Below are 16734 nucleotides of genomic sequence, written 5' to 3'. Positions count from 1 at the left end.
GAGCCACCAGTACCCGGCTAGCACCACATTTTAAAAGTATTCTCTAGGTTAGTCCGGTGTGTCTGGTTACAATTTAAGAACATTGGTTCTGGTGGGTCATGTCAGATTTAGAGTAAAATCAGAACTTTTCTTCCTGTAACAAGTAGCACACAATATCTAATTTATTCCTGTCTTCATCTCTGATCTCTTTCTTCTTCCTTGTTCCAGTCCTTCCTTGTTCCATGAACCTCAGCATGTCAGTGCTGTCTTCCTTTTCTTAAACAAGTCAGGTCCATTCCCACCATTGGGGATGTACTTGCTGTTCTTGCTACCTGGAACATCTGCCCCCAGAAAATTGCATGGATGATGGCCCTGCTTTCAGATCAAATGTCCCCTCCTCAGGGATGTCTCTTCCTATCCCCACTGTGAAATTGTACCCACAATACCACAATGACATTGTGATTATGATTTCTGGTTTTCTTCTCAGCATGAAATAGGCATGGAGGCAGCCACATTCACTTCTTTTTCTCCAACCCCTGCAACAGTGCTCAGGAGCCTTAGCATGGGAATGAGCCTGTCCCAGCTCAAGTAATCCTAGTTACCAGTCAGGACAGCTCATCAAGCTGTAGCCTGGTGTCTAGCAGTCATTTCCTCTCATGCTTTGTGCCTCTCTATGTAACTGAGTCCACCTCAGGGCCAGATCAGTGCCTGAAATTTATCTGCTGCCATGGCAAAAGTATCTGTGATGTCATAGAAGTTATGGCCATTGTTTTGTGAAGCTGTGAGGACACCCACCCCCATAAAAGGTCACCCAGACAGGGATCTCCCATGCCCAGGAGTACATTCAAAAGTTCAGCAACCAAACCATCCCTCGCCCCCTGATGCACTCAGTGTGTTTCCATTCTTTAAAAAAGAAAAGAAAAATTCAAGACATGCCTTTGATGATTTGTCACAGAATTATTGAAACATAGTATATAATTTTATGTGAGTATTTGTAAGACTTTGTCCATCTCTGGAGCCATTGGCATATTTATATGTCTTTGCAGCTTGGGAACAAAAATAAGCTTTAATTCAGCATAGTCAGAGACTATAGTTCAGAAGGCTCTTTTGAGACCTTTTTGGAGGGAATGCTATCTTTCCATCTACAGGTGGCCATCTTGGTACAGGAATTGAGTAGATTATCATAGGGTAAGAAGCTTGTCCTTATTTCTACTGACTTTTCTCTGGGGTCAGGGAGGGTGATCCCACGGCATATGTGTCTTTGCTATCCTGGAGGGACCCAGACTTCCTCTCAAAGTCTAATGCCATGATGGTAAAAGAGGCTAAAACTCAGAACCCACCTTCCTATACAACTAGGGTTATAGGCCTGGACCTTGTACATACAACTCATAGCTCTTTTTTGGTACATAATGTGGTCAACTTAATTATATTCACTTTGTAGATAGATGCACAAATGTATATACACATGTATTTATTCATCTATTTATAAACAGTGTTATATCTACACACACAAATATATATTTATATAATTATAATCAAAGTTATATCACCACTTTCCCCAATAATGTTTTACACTAGTTTGTGAAAAAATACCCCTGAGACTAAAAATGTTAAATGCTCTTATAGTTTGAAAAAATCATATTCAATCTTATATAATATATTATATATAATATAGTGTAAAGAATATAACATGTATTTACATATAACTAATTTAATTATGGATTTCCTTCCTGATTAATTATGGAACCATGTAGACAACGATAATTATCTAAATCTAAATCTATTTTACTGTTGTCAGGAAATACATTATTATAATAAGGCTTGGAAAATTCACATTGGTGAGTTACAAAGTTTCAATAATTAAAATATACAACTAGGATGATGATAAAAACAAAATAATAGAAAAAGGAAGAATGGGAGCTTGTGGGAAGAAAAAACCTCCACAACCCAAACCTCCACAACCCATGCCTTTTTCCCCCAAAATCTTTAGAGACTTAATATATTGGAATCAACACTTACAAGCTCTACCCAAACAGAAAACAATCACAAATTTAGAATTCAGCTATTCTAGTCTCAATCCATGCCTTCTGTCAGACAAGCAAGTATTCATCAGCAATCTCCTTTTTTAAAAAAAAAAAATTCATGTGTATGAATCTTCTCCATTAACAATTTGATATACCAGAATTTGTTCAGAGTAGGTACTTGTGGCTCACACCCGTACTCCTAGCTACTCAAGACTGACATGGAAGGAAAACATTTGGCTTGTCATTCTTTAATGACAGAAGGGAAGCTCAGATGTGTTTAGTATGTAAAAGACCCTTAGTTCGTTACTCAGAAGCATAATAAAGAAATGGAAAGGAAGAAAAAGGGCAGAAATATATGTATATGTTCCATTGGGTAGGTGTGTGTACATATGTGTCTGTCTATATGTACATAGGCATACATATCCTTTAAAATGTGAATTGTATTGAATGTTTCCATTTTAATCCCCCTTTCTATCCTCTCCCTGCCCTGTACCTGCCATTACCTCTGATTTCACTGTTAGTTCCCTACTTTTGTCCATCTGGAGTCTGTCCAACCGCTTTTCTGGTGGACCTCTTGACATCAATCATTCATTTTCCTAAATTTTACAGATATGACATGCAATGTAACTATTTTAGAAATGATAGTGAGGGACAACTTCAAAAAATCAATTTCATGTATGCTGGAGACTCACCTGTAATCTAAGTTCTGAGGATGCTAGGATTCAAAGTCAGCCAGGACAGAAAAGCCTGTATAACTCCATCATATTCGCTTAATCAGTCAAAAACAGGAAATGGAGCAATAGCCAAATTGTAAAAAAAAAAAAATACTGTAAACCGAAGAAGAATCTTATAAGAAAAGCAATATATGCTGACCTCTGCAATTATGGAGTTGGGAGCATTTTGTGAGCCTCCAAGACTTGAGTTCTAATCCCAGTACCAGAGCAACAACAGCAACAAAAACCATTTTCTATTACCAAAATAATCCTGACAATTAATAACCTAAGTTGGTAATGTGTATTTACTCCAGACGATGCTTAACCAGACTCAAGGGTAAATAGACTGAATTAGGAAAATTGAGTCAGAACTGGAGCTAAGGAAATAATACAAAAATAAAGGACTAAAATCTGAAATTAAAATTTAAACAAAATTATAGCAGTTTGAACAAGAAAAAGATATTTTTTTATGAATAATGGGGTTTTGTGTTTTTTTCTGACCAAGGACTTGTACTCAATGCCTGTGTGCCGTCCATTAGCTTTTTTGCTCAAGACAAGCACTCTAGTGCTTAAACCACAGCTCCACTTCCAGCTTTTTTTTGGATGGTTAGAGCAGATTATTTCTGCCCAGGCTGGCTTTCAATTGTAATCTTCAGAGCTCATCCTGGTATCTACGACTGCAGGTGTGAACCACAAGCACCTGGCTGGAATAATAGTTTGAAAGATTCAGTTTTAGAAGAGTTGGAAGACTAAGCCGAGTGAGCAGGTATGCTGAAGCCAAGAAGCTAGAGGCTTTATTATTTGTTCTGATGTAGGAGAAATTATCTTCAGATTGTTTTAATCCTGGACAAAAACACTGTGGAAAAAATATCCAATGTTGTAAGGAATTTTGTGTTCTCAATTTGGGAATCACTGAGAGAGAGAAAAAAATAAGAAGCTGTCCTGCCATAGAGCTCAGAAGTTTAAGTTGACTAGGCAAGTATTCTATTACTTGACCCCTGCCATAGGCAGGTGGTTTTCAGTTAATTTTCAGACGAGGTGTTCAGTTTTTGCCCTGGGATGGCATTCAGATTTGCCTTTTCAAAAGCTGTGGTTGATTATCAGTATGCAGCTCTACTACCAGATTTACAAACCAACAATTATATAAATGGAACAGTTGTGGAAACAGAAGTAGAAATGTAGAAGTCTTGTAAAACTTTGTGTTCCTTGGAAATGGAGGTATAGATGATGGAGAGCTAATATGTTATAGAAATCTTGCCCATGTAATTGTAACCCCTCTGTACAGTATTTTCACAATAAATTAAAAAAAAAGAAATTTGAATCTCTGGACTCAGAGCCTATAGCACAATTGAACAGTACTTTAGTAGGTCATAAATGTCTGATTTCTACTCCCAAAATGACAATAAATACCACCCAGGATATTAAATTGCCTCAAACTGGCAAATTTCTTTGCTTGTCACATTTAAGTCAGGTTTCAAAACTTTTCTAGGACCTCGTTATATGATTTTGTAGAAACTCAGATTTTTCCAAATATCACTGGCTGGGCACTTATTGATTCCCCTGAACATAGACTGGGGGCATTTTCCATTAGCCCCATGGGTAATACTTTATCCTGCACAACAAAACAAGTGCTGATTTGACTAATTTGGAGCTGATCTAGGTGGATTCTAAACATCAATGGAAGTCATCCTGGATCATGTTCTTCCTTGGTGGTTCATGCAGGTACACCTGCATCACATGTGGGGTTCAGAACCACTGGAATGTGCACAGGACTCAAAACCTGTTTGGGCTTTGCTACCAATGGAACAAACCCCTCTATGTTCACATGCTTTCTGGAGTGCAGGGATGGTTCCAGATCTCCATTGGTCACCATCACCAACATCACTAATAGATTCCTTATCTGGAGTTCAAGAGAAGCTTCTCTACAGTAATGCTAACCTGAGAATGGAAATAAGCACAGGATTTTAGAGTGGACTCTAGAAGTTAAGGTGCAACTAAACTTCCATGAGGATCTAATGGGGGATCAGTATAGTTTGAAGTTGGACTGAACACTGATGAGTGGCTATGTTCATGTATTTTCAAAAAGAAAAATTACCTGGCAGAGAATATCCATAAAAGAACATTTTGCCAAGCCAGGTAGTACTAGGGGCTCTTGGCCATTCAGGCCCATCCCTAGACACCCAGGTTCCATCCCTACTCACAGGCTTTGAGGCATCTAAACAAGGACTTCTTCCCTTTTTCTTGGACTCACTGGTCACACAATCCTCCAACTTGTCAAGAAGAATATGTAAGGGGAAGACCAGTCTGAAGAGGGCAAGTTGAATTTGCCATACTGTGTAAGTTCTTTCAGGGTGTCATGGTCCTTACGCTCATAGAATTCATCGTTGTATAAGTCCATCCACACAGTGAAGATGAAACAAATGCTGCTGTGGGCAGATTGGTGACAAGGAAAGTGAGAGCCTGACCTCCCAATCTTGAGCCTTCTACCACAGCCCCTTTCTGCCAGGACTCATGCTGTGGCTGTCCATCACATATGCAGACTTGCCTGTTGAGAAAGGAAGGAGACTCCTGGGAGCAGAATGATCATCACAACATACTTCCAGGAGCTTCTGAAAGACAATTCTCCAAAATTCACCCTGTGATAGGCAGTGAGAATGTTGTTTCTGCACAGGATCTGATTTTCTGCACACTGCTTTCCCTGTCATCCACTAGAATCCACAATTGCAACCACATTCACAACTGTGTCATTTGGCATTCACTGAAGTGCCAAGCCTCAACCCTCATAAGTGGTAGACAAACAAACTTGCACTTTGGTTCAGAAGCCTCAAAGATACCCAGTTTTCAGGAACAGAACTTCTTTTTGTGTCAACATCCACTTACTGGTTTACTTGTTCATCTTCCTCCCAGTTATGGTGAAGGGATCTGTACCAATAAGAAGAGAGAAGGAAGTCAACTCTATGGTTCTCCTTTTCTGAACTAAGAGGACACCTATGGGACTGGCTAAGTCCTACATGGTAGTAGAAAAGTGATGGAGAAACTGATGAGATATGTCTCTACAATACTGTGAAAATTCTGTGAAGAGGCTTGTATGCATCTGTCCAAAGTAAATGTCTGTAATCCTAGCTAATATCTGAGGATCACAGTTGGAAGCCAGTCTAGTCAGTAAACTCTAAAGCCACTCATCTTCAATTAATCAGCAAAAGGACAGAATTGGACCTGTGGCTCAAAGGGTAGAGTGCTAGCACTGAGCATCAAAAGGACAGCACTAAGGCCTTGAATTCAAGTTCAAGTTGCAGCCTTTCCTCTACCTACATTACTTCACAGGCCTGCAAGATGGCTATTGAACCCTTATTTATTAATGGGAAATGTGATTTCATAGGGCCTCACTTAGATGAGGGTCATTGTTAGGTGCCACTGGCTCATGCCTGTCATCCTAGCCTCTCAGTAAGCAAACTGCTGAGGCTCCAGTATCTTCTAAGGAAAATGAAATGCCCTGGTGACCCAGTCCTAAGAAACTAGCCAGGGTGTACACTTCTTTGTCTTATGCCAACCTCCCATGAGAATACCCCCAAAAAACAGGAAGTGGAACTGTGACTCAAAGTGGTAGAGTGCTACCCTTGAGCAAAAAAGCTCAGGGACATGACCCAGAGCCTGAGTTAAAACCCCATGACTGACAAAAAAAGATCACATTTATAGAAAGTAGCAGAGCCACAAGTCAAACACAAGATGGTTGAGTGCTGGAGTTGAAGTTCTATAATGTTTTGGGGCATATTGTAAGATGTTATTAATAAGAAGATCAAAACACCACGGAGATAAACAAAAAATCATCAAGTAGTTGCTTACCTTTTTTTGGGTCAACTCCAGCTTTGCCGTGGGTGGTGTGCAGTTCCCCAGAAAAGGAGAAGAAAATACACCATAGAGGATTCCACAGCACAAGCAAGAAGCTATGGCTGGCATATGTGAAGCATGGAGAGCAGAATTTCCATGACTTGAGACAAACAGGACACAGGATACATACTACAGGTGCTCAAAGAAGTCCCAAATTTCATTCCCTAAGAAGGCTCTAGGGGGTGATGAGATTTGAGCTGCACCTTGAGAGACAGACTACAACTGTGTATAAAGAGAATAATAAAACCAGGCACCAGTGGCTCACTCTTATAATCCTACCTACTTAGGAGCTAAGATCTAAGGATCAAGGTTCAAAACCAGCCTGAACAGGAAAGCCTATGAGACTCTTATCTCCAATAAACGACTAAATAAAAAAGTCAGAAGTGCAGCTCAAGTTTTAGAGTACTAGCCTTGCCCCAGAAAGCTCGAGAACAGCACCATGGCCCTAAGTTTAAGCCCCAGGATTGGTACAAAAGAAGGAAGAGGAGGAGGAGGAGAAAGAGAAGATTCTAGTAGACTGGAAGGAAATACAAAGTTGAAATTTTCCAGGTATACACTGTATAATTGGCCTTTCAAAAACTTAGATTAGTCACCTAAGACTCAGGAGGAAGCAGGCGGTCAGTCACTGCACTACATGTGTAGACGCTGGAAGTGAAAAGCAGAGATGCTATACCCTGGACTCTCAGAAAAGAGAAAACTCAGAAAGAAACTGGAATCTACCTATCCCCCATCTCTGTAGCAACAAGATGAATGAAAAACCTGGAAAAGGAGTGTGTGTGACTGTGACCCACACACCACTGTTTTGTTTTGGGCAGAGAAAGTAGGATTCCTGAGGTCTGGACACTCATCCACGAAATGGGACTAAATGTATTTTCCCCCCTAGGGAGATCAAATTAGATAATCCATTTAGAAAGCATTCTAGCCTATGAAACAGAATAACATGAACATTCCCAGGACTGGACAACCTCCTTCTATACAAGTGTATGCATTCTATTTGGGACCAACCTAAATTAAGCTAAAAGCTGTTTCTTGATCTTTTTTTCTTTAATTGTGCATTGATCTTTTTTAAAAAATTGTGTCTATATGCATGTGTGTGTGCACGCACGCGCACAGCACACCACACCACACACACACACACACACACACACACACACACACAGCACGTGCACATGCATACTGGAATTATGCTAGAACTCAGGGCCTGGACACTGTCCCCTAGCTTTTGATTTTTTAAATTTTTTTCTCAATGTTGGTGCTCAACCACTTGAGCCACAGCACTACTTCTAGCTTTTTGTTGGTTAATTGGAGATGAGTCTCACAGACTTTCCTACCTGGGCTGTCTACAAACCACTCTCTTCAGATATCAGCCTACTGAGTAGCTGGGATTATAGGTGTGAGTCACCAGTTCCCAGTTTTGCACTGGTTCTGGTTTTATCTTCTCTGCTGCACATAAAAGTATCTATTCTATTTTCATATCTTAGTTCTCCAAGTATTTGCAGCCAATAATTACCACCATTTCCCCTCTCCCAACCAAAGTTCTAGACTATTCAAAACAATCCTTTGCCAGCTGCCAGCGGCTCACAACTGTCACCCAAGCTACTCAGGAGGCTGAGTAGTGGTAGGATTGTGGTTCAAAGTCAGCCCAAGCAGGAAAGCCTCTGAGATTCTCATCTCCAAATAACTACCAAGAAAAAAAGGCAGAAATGGAGCTGTGGCTCAAGTGGTAGAGTGCCAGCCTTGAGCAAAAAAAAAAAAAAAAAAAAAAAGCTCAGACACTGCATCGAGGCCGAGAGTTCAAACCCTAAGTCTGTTCATGTATGTGCACATGCGCGTACACACACACAAGCATACACAAGTATTCCATCTCCTTCTGAGGCTCTTCAGGGTTTCACACAAAGACAGAACACCACCTTCTGTCTGACACTTTCTAGAGTTTTCCATATGATGACCAGTAAGAAACACGAGTTCTAAATGTAACCATACCTAGAAGCTAGTTGATCCTCCTACCGTTAATGGTTCTGAACTACCTTACTTTCCTTCTGTAGTCAATCTAATTCTTGCTGGCTAGCTCAACATTCAGCCCACATCCTTGAATAAATAAAGCTTTTTCTGATGAAAGGTAGTGCTCTACCTCTTGAGCTACAGAACCATTTCTGGCAATTTCTGAGTAGTTTATTGGAGATCAGAGTCTCATGGACTTTTCTGCTCTGAACTTTTCTGACTTTTCTGTTTTGAACTGCAATCTTCAAATCTCAGCCTCCTGAGTAGCTAAGATTACAGGCATGAACCACTGGTACCTGGCTTCAGTCTTTTTTCTTTGCTCCAGAATTCCTCTCATGTTGATCCTCATGCACTAAAAGACAATTCAATGTTACTGTCAACATGATGGCTTTTAAAATCAAATTTCTCTGCATACAGTCTAGACCCTTCTATATCACAAGCCACTAACAAGTTATCTGAGATCTGATCATCCACACAAGGCAGGTGACACTAGTAATATTTAGAAGAATTGTCAAAACTGCAAAACTGAGGATTAAAGAAGTAGTAAGGTGGGCACTAATGGCTTGTGTCTGAAATCCTAGCTATTCAAGAGACTAAGACTGAGAGGATTGTAGTTTGAGGCCTGACTGGGCAAAAATGTCTGCAAAAATCCATCACCAAAATAACCAACAAAAAGCAAGGCTGGAGAAATGGTTCATACAGTAGTGCACTTAGCCATAAGCAGCAAATTCAAGCCCAGTTACTGGTTAAAAAAATAATAATTTTTACTTTTCACTGTACACTTGAACCACTCAAATGCATATCACCAGAGAGCCCAATTTTAAGTGGTTTTCCTAGATAATTAATATATAGACAGGGATGAGAAGCTCTGAAGTAATGACCTTGATACTTAAAAGGTTTTTTTTTAATACATCATCGTTGTTCTATATTTTTAAATAAGAGTAGATTATTAAAACCAGTTAATCAGTGAGGTCTAGCTTTCACTGTCAACTATGTGTAGTTATTTCATTTAGCATAATCCATGAGCTGGACAGTGTTTGGCAGTGTCTTTATATTTCAATTTACATAACTTTCAGTATTTAGCTGTTCTGAGAAACATTATGTATGGGCTTAAGCATGTAAATATCTTCATAGCCACTCAACTGTTTACCTAGGATAAATTCTGAGATGAGGAAGTACTGACTTGGAGGGTAATACACACTTTTCAGACTTTTGAACATGTCAAATTGCTATCCTTAATGGAATGGTCAATAGCATTTGGGGCGCATTAGAGTTACAAATAAGAAAAAAGTGGAAGAAAGAGCCTTCCTCCGGGATTTATTTATTTATCTATCTTTAAGTAGTTGTACAAAGAGGTTTCAATTCAACACATCAGTTTAGAAGCGCAGGGCATCTTTTGAAAAAAAAATTTGGTTTTTGGTTTGAACTCAGAGCCTAGTCGCTGTCCCTGAGCAAATTGATTTAAACAATAAAGGGGATTTATAGGCTCATAGAACTGGCAAGTACAGCATTTAAATGAATTTCAAGGCTAGCAGGATTCTGCATTTTAATAATATCATGAAGGATCTGTCTATATCATTTCACCTCTCCCCTTAGCCCTGTGCGGTACCAGACTTTTTTGAGTTAAAATAGCTTTTTCTGTAGCCAGCAATTGCAAATGCCTATACAGGGAGAAAAGGAAGCTCTCTAGAAATGAATGGGCCTGGGGAAAATTATAGTTGTTTTTGTTTCTGTTGGATGGAGGGCTTGAACTTGGGTCTGAGTGCTGTTCCTGAGCTTTTTCTGCTCAAGGCTAGCCTTTGAGCCATAGTGACCAGTTTTCTGGTGGTTCATTGAGGATAAGAGTCTCATGGACCCTCCTGCCTAGGCTGGCTTTGGGCCGTGATCCTCAGATCTCAGCCTCCTAAGTAGCTAGGATTACAGGTGTAAGCCACTGGTGTCAGGCTAAAAAATTATGTTAAAGGAAGTAACTCTGGTCCAGAAAGACAAAAGATCACATGTTCTTTCTCATAGATGGAAGACAGACCTCATTTATAAATATATATAAGCACACACTGAGTCATGTGCATATATATATATATATACACACACACACACACACACACACACACACACACACACACACACACACACACACACAGAGATACATACTACAAAAGAATTAACTAAAGTATATGGTATATCATTAACGGAAATAACATGGTATATGCAGGGGAGAATTCTTTGAAAAACTATAACAAAATGGATAACAGGAAGCTGGAACTTGAGGTGGGGGGTAGGTGGATGAGGTGGTACGATGTGGAGGGATGGAGAGAGGAAGGGTTGGAGAATGCAATCATCATATTCAATGTACATCTGTGAAAATGGAACTAGGTAACTTGGGTGGGGTTGAGAGATGGGAAGAATGATGGAAGGAATGGCGTGGATCAAGATGCATTGTACAGCTGATAGCTGATGGCTCTTGCCCATAATCCTAGCTACTCAGGAGGCTGAGATTTGAGGATAAAGGTTCCAAACTGGCCTGAGCAGGAAATTCCATGAGATTATCTCCAAATAACTACAAGAAAACCAGCAGGGGAGCTGTAGCTCAAAGTGGCAGAGGGCTAGCCTTGGGTAAAGAAGCTCAGGGACAGCGACTAGGCTCTGAGTTCAAACCAAAAACCAAATTTTTTTTTCAAAAGATGCCCTGCCCTTCTAAACTGATGTGTTGAATTGAAACCTCTTTGTACAACTACTTAAAGATAGATAAATAAATAAATCCCGGAGGAAGGCTCTTTCTTCCACATTAGGCCTCGCCTGGAATTGACTGATCAGAGATGGGATCATTCTAATTCACTTAAGCTCAAATATAAAGGAGCAGCCAGCTGCTCCTTCCAGACCTTATAGCTTTCAGGGGTGATGTTCAGATGTACTGGGGAAAGGAGAAGGTGACTAGAGGAGGCACCTACAAAGCCCGTACTGGATGAGCAACATGTGAGAAAATAAAAACTTGGTGCTGCTTACATATTTGAAAAAAGAAGGGAAGAAAATGGATTTGTGAGAAATGGGCCTAACATTCAATCAAAAAAGTCTACCGTAGGCCATTTCCACAGGTAGTGAATCCATTAGCAGGCCTTATGCCCAGGAATAGAAAGCACATAGACTATACTGTATGTAGTATGTTACATTCACACAAGTGCTGTGGATGTAAAGAACTGTAGTATTGGGAGCTGTTACGCCTGTAATCATAGCTACTCAGGAAATTGAGATCTAAGGATCAATGCTCCAAGCCAGCTCAGTTCTGTGAGACGCTTATCTCCATTTAACCACCGGAAAACTGGAAGTGGCACTGTCGCTCTAAGTGTAGAGCACTCATATTGAGCAAAAGAGCTCAAGGACAACCCTGAGGCCCTGAGTTCAAGCCCCAGGACTGACAAAAATGAAAAAGAAAAAGAAAGAAAGAAAGAAAGAGATATCTTGGAATAGGTAGATTAGTCAGGCAGAAGAAATCAGGAATAAGCCTGCAAGATTTCTCTTAAAAAAAAAAAAAAAGAAAAATAGGGCTGGGAAGGTGGCTTAGTGGTAGAGTGCTTGCCTTGCATGCATGAGATCCTGGGTTTGATTCCTCAACACCCATAAGCAGAAAAGGCCAGAAGTGGTACTGTGGCTCAAGTGGTAGAGTGCTACTCTTGAGCTGAAGAGCTGAGGGATAGCACCCAGGCCCAGAGTTAGGCCCCACAACCAACAAAAAAATAAATAAAAGAGAGAGAGAGAGAGAGAGAGAGAGAGAGAGAGAGAGAGAGAGAGAGAGAGAGAGAGAGAGAGAGAGAGAGAGAGAGAGAGAGAGGATGATCTGAGAAAACTTCCCAAGCATTCTAACTTCCCTTTGACCCAGATAGGTTGGATAAAATGAAAGTAGGATAGTCTTAAATGTCTTTAGGTAATTCCATGCCCCAAGAGCTAAAAGGGAATGACCAATTAAAAATATCATGGGTCGTGACCAATGAGCAAGTCACCTTCCAGCAAATCATTAGCATAAAAGTTAAATGACACCTATATACATTAAAAGAAAAGAACCCACCATAGATTAAACCAGTTAGTTGGCAAACCGCTATCATGACCCCTCTCACCCAGCAAGAACGTTTTCTCTCTCCTCTTCTCACATGCATAAATTGAAAACTTTTAACACTTACTCCTTGCTGTGGATTTCATTCCTTGAGTTCTCCAGGCAGTGACACAGCAAGATCAGGATCTGCTGCAGCTCTAGTGGTGGCCACTGGTGGGGTGAAAGCATTAGCAGGCATGGTTTGTTGCTGGGCTGAAGGCGGTGACATAATTGGGCCTCTCTGGCTATGAAGGAAACAGCAGGTAAGAAAAGTCAGTGTTCTAAGCTGTCAATATTCACGTGGCTAGAACTGGCCTTGTAGCTTTAAGTCTAAGGTTAAAAAACTTCTATGAGAACTTCTTGATGTTTATGGTACCTTGCATATTTCCCTCTTGAAATAGCAATTGCTCTTTCTTTGAGTTTATCATGTGTCAGAATTTTCTAGAAACATACACTTGGGCCCACCCAGTTCTATCCCCTGTTTCCAGGCAAGGTTGTTTAGGCTGTTATTGCCTCCCTTTGAGAAATGTTTCCACTGTGTATAGTTTTTTTTTTTTTTCAGTCCCGGGGCTTGAACTCAGGACCTGGGCCCTGACCCTAAGCTTCTTTATGCTCAACGCTAGTGCTCTGCCACTTGAACCACAGCACAAATCCTGGTTTTTCTGAGCAGTTTATTGGAGATAAGAGTCTTAAAGGACTTTCCTGTGCAAGCTGGCTTTGATCCTCAGATCTCAGCCTTCAGAGTAGGTAGGATTACAGGCATGAGCCACCAAACACCTGGCCTATAGTCCTTTTATGACCTCATAGAATAGCTTTAGGTCCAGCTAGCTGCCACTGCTGCAGAGAACAAAGCATTTGCTTTTCCTGTCCCATTTCAAGGGCCTTTGACCAGGTCATTACTAGGTCATTTACATGGCTCAAATACAGCAAAACTCTTTTTTTTTTTTTGGTCTGGTCATGGGGCCTGAACTCTGGGCCTGGGTGCTGTCCCTCAGCTCTTCAGCTCAAGGCTAGCACTCTACCACTTGAGCCACAGTGCCACTTCCGGCTTTTTCTTTTTGCTTAAGTGGTGCTGGGGAATCGAACCCAGGGCTTCATGCATGCAAGGCAAGCACTCTAACACTGAGCCACTTTCCCAGTCCCGCAAAACTCTTTATTACACCCCTCCCCTTTCCCTCCCTTCCTTTCTCAGGGCTACTTTCCTATCATGTGTCATTTTAGGTCACATATCACTCAAACACAACAAAGCTCTGCTCTCTCTTTTTTCTCCATCCCTCCTTCCCCACACTCCTTCTCCTTTCTCCAATCCCTCTCTCCATTTCTTTTCTTTTCTTTTTTGCTGGTACTAAGATTTGAACTCAGGGCCGGGTGCTATCTCTTAGCATTTTTTACTCAAGGCTAGTACTCTGTCACTTGAACCACTTCTAGCTCTTTCCTGGTTGATTGGAGATAGGAACATTATAGATTTCCCTGCTGTAGCTGGCTTTGAACCATGATCCTTAGATCTCAGCCTCCTGTTTAGCTAGGATGACAGGAATGAGATGGCTATTTTTTGAAGAACCCTCAGTGCAGTTTCATTAGTACAATTTGATTAATATTCATCTTTTCACCATAGTGTGGGGTTCATAAGGGATCTTTTTAAACTACTGTGTCTTCAGTGTCCTTGACATTGTACTAACACCTGCTTTACTTATATCTTTAAATAAAATAACATTTGACTAAAAAAAAGCAACATATGTTCTTGAATTTTATTTTCATTACAACTGTTTCTCATTTGCAATCATGCTTAAACAAGTTTCTTGAAGTTAGGGAAAACAGGGTTTTGCAATTGCACGTATGAAATTCACTCCCAAATGGTAACAACTCCTCTCATTGCCATGAGTATTTGAGTACAGATTCCTTCGACTCACTTTCAGAGCTAACCAGGTTCACTGGTTCCCATTGATGGACAGGTAGACTTAGGAAAACATTCCCAATTGAGGAACATGTGTTTCTATAGCTGTCAGATGGAAGCCAGTGTGGAGATCCCATTTAAGGAAACATGGTGGACAGAGAAATCACAATAGCCAGGAGAAAATGACCAGGTGCACCAAGAGCAAGAAAGGGACTAAGTGGAAGATGCTCCCAAGATATTCCCCATGTATGCAACTTTCCAACCATGGTCTGTAATAGAGACAACCCATCAACAGGGTCCATGAAAAGGGAGACAGCCAATCAGCAAAATCCCCACTCCACCATACTGGCTCAGTAGCTAGAGCAACAGAACAAAACAGAACAGCAGCAGCAGCAGCAGCAGCAGCAGAGTACTAGTAAAAGCAGCTCTTTTGATTTGTTGTCCATTAGTTTTTGGTATACATTTTTTTTTGGTGGTATCCTGATGTAGATGCTCAGTTCTCCCATTGTCCTATCTGAGTACATGCTTTTCCCAACCTGGGACTCCAAAAAGAAACAGAAAATGCCACATGTCTGTCTCTGTTGGACGTTGGGCATAGGCATCAGGGAAAGGCCATAGGCTGGTTTGCTTTGAAAAACTTGGGTGGGGTGTGACCAGTTTCTAATTGAATTCCATCCTATCAGGAACGAGATCTTCATCTCTTCTCAGGGTGCCCTTGACTAGCAATTCCCTCTGCTAACATTGCAGTCGGCTACAGTTCTTTCAAACCCTGGGCCCAGAGGAGTCTGGGATGTGAAAGTATTAACCTGTAGATTAATTTCTCATGCCAGTTGTGTTATTGGATTTCTCTCTTTGCCAACTCACTTTAAATGGCTGTAACTACTGAGGTCTCCAGTGAACCTCAAAGTAGAAATGATGTTTGCAGAGAAGGACTGCATCCATTCCATCTACCCTCAGAGCTCCTGCACAGACCCTTTCTCTTCAGCAGAATGGAAGTGCATTTGTAAAGGTGTAAGCGTTTACATTCCCAGGACCTTTAAAGAGTATTAACTTCCTCCAGGTCTCTGAACAAAGCAATTACTTGGCTAGAGATAGAACCATAGTGATACATATGAGACTAGGTTTCCTTCCCTTCTTCTCTCCCTCTAACCCCCTCTTCTTTCCTCCCACCCTTTTTCTTTGTCCTTCTTCCTTCCTCCCTCTTCTTTACTTCCTCCCTCTTCTTTACTTCCTTCCTTCCTCCCTGTCCTTCCTTCCTTTTCTTTTTATTCTAGTACAGAGACTGAACTCCAAGGTCTGGCTGTCCTTTAGTTTTTTTTTTCCCCAAGGCTAGCATTTTACCACTTGAGTAAACTCTACTTTTAGCTTTTTGCTCATTAGTTGGAGATAAGAATCCCATAGATTTTTCTATCTGGGCTGGCTTCAAACCAGTATACTTAGACCTCAGCCTCCTGAGTAGCTAGGATTACAGGTGGGAGCCACTGCCTTTCTGTTCACATCAAATATGCATGGAACTGTTTCCAATCAAGGCCTCTGAAGAGAGAATTGGGAGAATAAATCTTGGGGCTTGCAGTGTGGCTATCCGATGAATGATTCTGAACTACAGAGTAGAGACTAGTTTGTGTGTAATCAATATGGATTTGGTTCCCCATCTTTAAGTGTAAGAAATAGCAAAGCAGTTCATTGCTCTATATCCAACTAAATGCAGTTCTGAGTCTCAATTTTCTAGTTGCCAAGTGTTGGAGTTTCCCTCCCTTTCTTTCCCAGGGAGCAGGGTATCCTATGTGACTCTGGACGCATGGGCAATAATGTCCACAAAGTGCAGCTGGTGATGGGGCTCCCTCTTCAAGCTTTAGAGTCCATCAGAAGAAGGCCATGGTGTCTCTGTGGACTGAGTACAGGTCTGGTCACCCCTGGGGAAAGTCATGAAATCACTCACAGGAGAACAGGCTCTTTTTCTGAGCACACCTAATGCTATTGTTTTCAATTTTGATGGCTGATTTGAGCATACAGTGACAAGCAGATGACAAAAAACACTCAAGAGTTAGATACAAGCTGGGCACTGGTGACTCACACCTGTAAATGTAGCTACTCAAGAGGCTGAGATCTGGGAACTGTGTTTCAAAGCCAGACTGGACAGGAAAGTCTGTG

The 16734-nt window shown here is 41.0% G+C and overlaps 1 long non-coding RNA gene across 1 annotated transcript; it reads right to left on the bottom strand.

The window, feature by feature from the left end:
* Positions 1 to 3100: 3100 nt before the first annotated feature.
* Positions 3101 to 15555, bottom strand: LOC138834488 (uncharacterized). The gene is made up of 3 exons (XR_011374139.1): positions 15448 to 15555; positions 12778 to 12930; positions 3101 to 5638 (listed from the first exon to the last, which is right to left on the bottom strand). It is a non-coding gene; the product is annotated as an uncharacterized lncRNA (long non-coding RNA).
* Positions 15556 to 16734: the final 1179 nt, after the last annotated feature.

The sequence above is a fragment of the Dipodomys merriami genome, unplaced genomic scaffold (assembly GCF_024711535.1).
Source record: "Dipodomys merriami isolate MVZ:Mamm:240054 unplaced genomic scaffold, mDipMer1.0.p SCAF_2162, whole genome shotgun sequence".
In the NCBI taxonomy this organism is placed as follows: Eukaryota; Metazoa; Chordata; class Mammalia; order Rodentia; family Heteromyidae; genus Dipodomys; species Dipodomys merriami.
Note: the sequence above shows the minus strand (reverse complement) of the source record. Positions and strands in the feature narration are given on the sequence as shown.